Source organism: Muscardinus avellanarius, assembly GCF_963383645.1.
Source record: "Muscardinus avellanarius genome assembly, chromosome: 14".
Classification (NCBI taxonomy): Eukaryota; Metazoa; Chordata; class Mammalia; order Rodentia; family Gliridae; genus Muscardinus; species Muscardinus avellanarius.
Window position 1 is genome coordinate 61147341 of NC_137800.1, and position 6823 is coordinate 61154163.

The following is a 6823-nucleotide window of genomic DNA, read 5'->3' on the forward strand; positions in this document are numbered from 1 at the left end:
AAAGGAGCAGCTAGAAAACGATTGTAAATTTCCTTCATTGCCGAGTGCCTCTTTGGCTGGTATCTGGAGGAGCATTATTTGGTCCTACGCCTGCTGCATTTTCCCACTTTCTCACCACTTTGTTTGCAAACCCTCTATACATACTTCTTTCCTCTGATGAAAAGTACTGTCGTTCACACATCACCAAAATGGCCCCTATGCTGTGACCACACAGGACAGTGCTGAAAAGTACCTACATGACTTTTAAAAGGTATTACTTTTTTCCTTCTGTTTTCAAATTATTTCTGACAGTTCTAAGGACATGGTCACAGCTGCACGCAGCATGTCTCCTTCACTCAAAACATCACCTAGATCACTCCCACAGGCTCCTGAACTCGTGGTCGGCCTTTCACCGGCGTGAACCCCGTCCTGGTGGGTCTGCCTGCCGCTGCTGCCGCTGTTGTCAAAGTAGCTTCTCTTCTCTTCCGCAGCTCTTCTGAAGTAAGATTTGTGCCCGATGTCTGTGGACTATCTTGCAATGTACTTCTAGAACTGCCTCGCATACTCAGCTGAGTAGCCCTGCGGAGATCTGCTTCCTCATCTTCCAGGTCGATTTCCTGGCGACTAGTGCCAGAGCCCTCTGCAGATCCTCCTGGTCTTCATCTAATATTCCTGTTCCATCATTAGCTTCTAAGACTCGTTCCAGGCCTGTCTGAAGGACTCTCTGCTCTTTTCGTTCCGCTAATCCTTCTCCAGTCAGTTGTGGTCGATGCATCTGCTGGACCCTGATCATCTGCAGAAGCTGGTCGGCTTCACAGTCTGGCAGATCACCCTTATCAACAAATATAGAATAACCTTCCTGTTGTAACTGAGCCAAGAAAAGTGCAAGGTATGTATCTGATATTAATTCTGCACCCGTCAAGAGAGAATTCAAGTTAAACCGCCGATTTCCTAACTTTCTAACTGTAAACCAGTGTTCTTTATAATTGCATATAAATGATTTTTCATTTATAGGATCAATCCTGAGCCCCTGATACTCTGGACTGTTGAACAGGATTAGTTCTAAGCCCCAAACTTTCAAGGCATTGCTTATAACTTGAATTGAGAAAAAGCCACTGTCATCCGTATTTCCAAAAGGCGGCTGTAAAAACATGCGGTAATCTTCACTGGTAACCCCGCCTTCTGCCATTCTCATCCTTTCTTCTTCATCCAGCTGATGTGCAATCGAGGATAATTCCACAGGGCTAAAATACTCTCCTTGCAATAGATTATTCAGGGAATGCTGAGCACAAAGTGAGCCTTCTTGCTAATAATTTTTCTCGTGGAAGATGGACTCCATGTTTATTTGTCTGGAGCCAACGGGGTCCCCCCCACCCCCCTACCCCCCCCACCCCCACCCCACCCCCGTACTGAACCAGTCCCCTCCAGCTCCGCCCCCCGACCCCACCCCTCCACCGACCCGGCCCCGCCCCGCCCCTGCCCCAGTGAAATCTTGTTTCAAAATAAGGAATAAAAAATAGAGCTGGGGCTGTAGCTCAGAGGTAGAATGCTCCTGAGTTCCATCCCCGGTACCACAAAAATAAATAAATAAAATAAAATAGGGCTGGGGATGTAGCTTTAGGTAGAATGTTTTTGGGGTCAATCCCTAGTACCACAGAAAGAAAGAAAGAGAAAGAAAGAAAGAAAGAAAGAAAGAAAGAAAGAAAGAAAGAAAGAAAGAAAGAAAGAAAGGAAGGAAGAAAGAAAGAAAACAAAACAAGACCCAATGACAGACTACTTACCAAAATCTCACTTTCCCAGTGGAGACATATACACTCAGGCTGAGAGTGAAGGGAGGGAAAAGATATTCTGAGAAAATGGAATGGGAAGCTGGGCATGGTGGTGCACACTTGTAATCCAGTACTTGGGAGACTGAGACAGGAAGATCGCAGGTTCACAGTCAGCCTCACCAACTTAGTGACGCCCTCCACAACTTAGTGAGACCCTGTTTCAAAATAAAGAATAAAAAATAGGGCCGAGTGTGTAGCTCAGAGGTAGAATATCCCTGGGTTCAATCCCCAGGACTGCAAAAAAAAAAAAAAAAAAAAAGGAGGAGGATTGCAAATTCCAGTCCAGCCTCTGCAACTTCTGCTTGTTGCTTTGACTCGAAGGCAGCCTGGGAAAAGTAGACATGTCCCTGAGAAGCCTGTTTCATTTGGAACTAACTCAACCTAGTTTCGGGGAAAACCTAAAACTCATTACTAGAACTGGAAATGAACAAGGAAGACAACAGGGCTGGGGTATAGCTCAGTGGTACGTGCTTGCCTAGGATGCATAAGGCCCTGGATTTGCTCCCCAATACTTGGAGAAAAAAAAAACAAGGAAAGCAATATATGCAGGCCTGAATCCCTTTCAGAGCATCATTAGCATGACTCAGTCCTAATTCTTCCCTGTTTGGAAGAGATTATATATGACAACTGAAGAAAAAATTTCAACACAAATCCACGTAGGCAATAAACAGCAATGGAACTAGATAGAAAGCCATTCACTATCCAATTACCATGTGTTAGGGGCATATAGAGTATACTAAGTATACACCCTGTCCAGCAGGGAAATTTGAAAAAAAAAAAAAAAAAAAAAAAGCCCTAGTCCTTTCTAACAGTTGTCTGTGGATATTAACATGAAGGGAAATCGTTTCTTCTTTTGCTCACTTCTTAGTTAAACTAGACCACACCTGTGGTTTCAAAATACAGAAGGATCAAAGAACCACGGCTGAAGTCCCCCTCAGTATAATCAGTAAGCAACATTGTGTGTGCATGTCAAACCATTCCACAGAGCACTGCTTCCAGCCAGCCAACCTCTACATTCCCAGATTCAACGCTCCAATTGATGTACCCAGGTCACTATTGGATTCAGCTTTCTGAGTCCTTTAATTTGCTGTATATACATTAGATGTGCCTGCAAAAAATAATCTCTTCAAGAAAACTTCAAGCTGGGTGCTGCAGCCTTGCATGCCAGGCATAGGGGAAGGGAATAAGGACAATTTTTTTTTTTTTCGACAACTCCAAAGTATTCAATGGGAAGGAAATTTTTATTTTTTGTACTGGGATTAAACCCAGGGGCATTCTACTTCCGAGCTACACTCCCAGCCCTATTTTTATTTTTTATTGTTTTTTAAATTTTTTATTGGTGCATTATATTCATACATCATATTGGGGTAAAAAAAACATGTACACATCACCGATTTAACCCCTACCCAATTCCCACCCCATTCCCTCCCCGTCCCTCCTTCCCTTGCCTGGCTTAGTGGTTGACTTCGATATGCTTAAGTACATTGTGTGTTTTAGAGATTATTCTCTTCCCCCCTTCTTTCTCCTCCTTTAGGTTGTCTTGCTTGCTCCTCTATAGGATTTCCTTTTTCATCTAGAGTTCCTCCTATGACCCATTTCTCCCTAACTCTCACATACTAGGGAAAGCATCTGATTTCTTATTTTTTGTGACTGACTAATCTCACTTAGCATAATGTCCTCCAGTTCCATCCATTTCCCTGAAAATGATGTAATTGAGTATTTTTTTTAAATAGCTGAGTAAAATTCCATTGTGTACATATCCCACAGTTTTGTAATCCATTCATCTGTTGATGGACATCTTGGCTGGTTCCATAGTTTGGCTATGGTGAATTGTGCAGCTATGAACATAGATACACATGCATTAGTTTGGAAGTTTGGTTTCTTTTCTTTTGGGTAGATACCCAGAGCTGGTATTGCTGGATCAAATGTTAGATTTGTTCTCATTCTTCTGAGGATTCTCCATTCTTTATTTTGAAACAGGGTCTCACTAGGTTGTGGGGGGCCTCAGAAGTTACAGAGGCTGGCCTTGAACTTGTGATCCTCCTGTCTCAGCCTTCCAAGTACTGAGATTACAAGTGTGCACCACCACACCCAGCTGGGAACAAACTTTTTGAAAATAAATTTATGAAGCCAACAACAAAAAAAGAGGAAACTATACACCAATATTTCTTATAAACACAAACATAAATGTTTCAAAAATTACTAACAAATCAAATCCAATGGCACCAAAAAAGATCATATAGCTCATGATCAACTGAGATATATTCCAAGGATAAGTGAGTGTGATATATCACATCAACATGATGGAAGCCGGGCATGGTGGCACATGCTTGTAATCCCAGTACTTGGGAGGTTGAGACAGGAGAATCATGCAGGTTTGAAGCCAGCCTCAGCTACTCAGTGAGCAACTTAGTGAGACCCTGTTTCCAAATAAAATATAAAGTAGGTCTGGGAGCGTAGCCCAGAGGTAGGATGCCCCTGTATTCCATCCCCAATACCACACACACACACACACACACACACACACACACACGGAGGGGGATGGAAAAGCGCTCAGTAAAAGTCAACATTTCTATGATAAGTCCATTAAAAATGTACCAGTATTGGGTAAGGGCTTCAAAATGTATTAATGTGCTGGTGTTGGGAAAAGGCTTCAAAATGTATTAATGTGTCAGTACTGAGAAAGGGCTGCAGAGTTCCAGGCACCAAGGATGATTAGCAAGAAAATAGAGGAAGCTCAGGGTCTTTCAGTTTAAAGACAAACAAACTTCCCCAAGGATGTGGGGGATGCCATAAGCCATCAAGAGATCTCAGACTCCGGTGACCAATTAACACATTTTGGGGTGTAATAAAAGGCTTGGGGTCTGTACTGGAGACAGGGCAGGCCTACAGGAAGGAATCGCCACATCAAAAGACTTGCCCAGAAGACTTCCGGGAAGATGGCGACCGAGAAAAGCGGGGCTTAAGAGTCCCGCTAACAACCAATCTCCATTACCACAAAAAGAGCGCCTTTCATAGCCAGAAAACACCATCACCAGAAAAACAAAAAAACCACCAGGCTCCAGAGAGAAAGCGGACTGAGAACAGAGCTCAGGGCCACAGAGGAGACACACGCGCCCGAGGACGCGGCAGCAGCGCCATACTGCCGGCGGCAGCGGCGAACTCAGCGGACGGCTACAGCAAGCCGAGGTGAGCCGATGCGGAACAGCCAGGCGGGATCTTTCGGCGCAGACAGCATTTAAAGCTCCCAGTGGCTGAGCTCAGCACACGCTGCAGGGATTCAGAGTGGAAATCAAAACCAGAGAAGAAAAAATACGCCAGCCTCATGGCCGAGGGCGTGGCAGAGGCGCCATATTGCCACCGGCGGCGGCAGCAGCAGTGAATTCACCGAGTCCAGTACAGCTACATCTACGTACTCAAGAACAGTGAGTCAAATTGCGGGCCACAGAGGAGAAATCCCAGTATTGTGCCTCCTGGGACTTGACCCAGTGAGGGAGTGGTGGTGGCAGATATATCACACCATAGGAGAGCGTGCAACCTGGCACCCCCCATAGTTTAAAGCAGCCTCTATCGACTCCCTGGGTCGGAGACTCTGTGATACAACTCAGTAAAGGAGTAGTAGGGTCTGAGATAATACAGACTCGAGATCCAGAGCACCTTAAGTGAAGCCATAGTGACCCAAGGGAAGAACCCAGAGAAGGCACAAACCTCCGAAATCATGGGAAAGAGGAATAACACTGAAGTAATGAATGTGCACAACCCCACAACATCAGAACCTGATAAAACAGAAAATCAGAGATTTCTAGAAGATCAAATCAGAAAAATAACTGTAGAAATAATAGAGGTGCTTCGAAAAGAACTCAGAGAGAGCCAAAAGGAGATAAAGGATGCAATTAATGAAGTAAAGGCCTCAATTCAAAGCACAAACAACCGATTAGATCACATGGAGAACAGAATCTCGTTCTTAGAAGATGAGCAATCCAAAAATGAATGCATAGTTTCTAATCTAGAAAAAGATATCCAACAGCAGGAATCTGACATTGAAGAAATATGGGCCCATTTTAAGAGAGCTAACCTAAGAATAATTGGAATAGAGGAGGGAAAAGAAAGTGAAACCAAAGGGATCAACAATCTCTTCAAGGAAGTAATAGCAGAAAATTTTCCAAATATAGAGCAAGAGGTTGATACACAGATCCAGGAAACTTATAGAACTCCCTTTAGACAGGATCCGAGAAGAGGATCCCCACGCCATATAATTGTCAAAATGACCAATGTGGAAGCCAAGCAGAGAATCTTAAAGGCAACAAAAACAAAGGGCCAAGTGACATTCAGAGGCAAACCAATTAGAATCACTCCAGACTTCCCAAACCAAGTCATGAGAGCCAGAAGGGCTTGGAGTAACATATTCCAAACTCTGAAAGAAAACAACTTCCAGCCAAAAATTTCCTATCCAGCAAAACTTTCTATCAAATTAGATGGAGAAATAAGAAGCTTCCATGACAAACAGAAACTGAAGGAATTTATGTCTTCAAAACCAGCGCTAGAGAAAATACTCAAAGAGATTAACTACAAAGAAGAAATAGGTAACACTCACCAGAACCAGAGAAACAAGACTTTCCATCCAACAGACAACTAAGATTGGTTATCTGTGGAGATTCATTATTTATGTTAGTCTTTTACCTATCTCTAAATTGTATTGTTTGCCTTTATTGTTGTTAATTTTTAGGATTTCTAGTTGGAATATTAATATACCTTCAGATATAGCATTTGGAAATATTTTATCCAATTCTATTAGTAACTTTTAACTCTGTTTACATTGTCTTTGGATATACAATATTTTCTTTTATTTTTTAGGGAGTTTGTATATTCTTCTGTTGCCTGTGCCATTGAAATCATATCCAAGAAATCACTGCCAATTTCAATGTTGTGAGGTTTTATGACCCAGATTTTCTCCTAAAAGTTTATAGTCTTAAGATTTATATTTAGGTCTTTTATCTAGTTTGAGTTAATACTTG

At 42.8% G+C, this 6823-nt stretch overlaps 1 pseudogene across 1 annotated transcript; it reads right to left on the reverse strand.

The window, feature by feature from the left end:
• Positions 1-253: 253 nt before the first annotated feature.
• On the reverse strand, positions 254-1318 carry LOC308273599 (ataxin-3-like; annotated as a pseudogene). The gene has a single exon. The product of its transcript is annotated as an ataxin-3-like (transcript).
• Positions 1319-6823: the final 5505 nt, after the last annotated feature.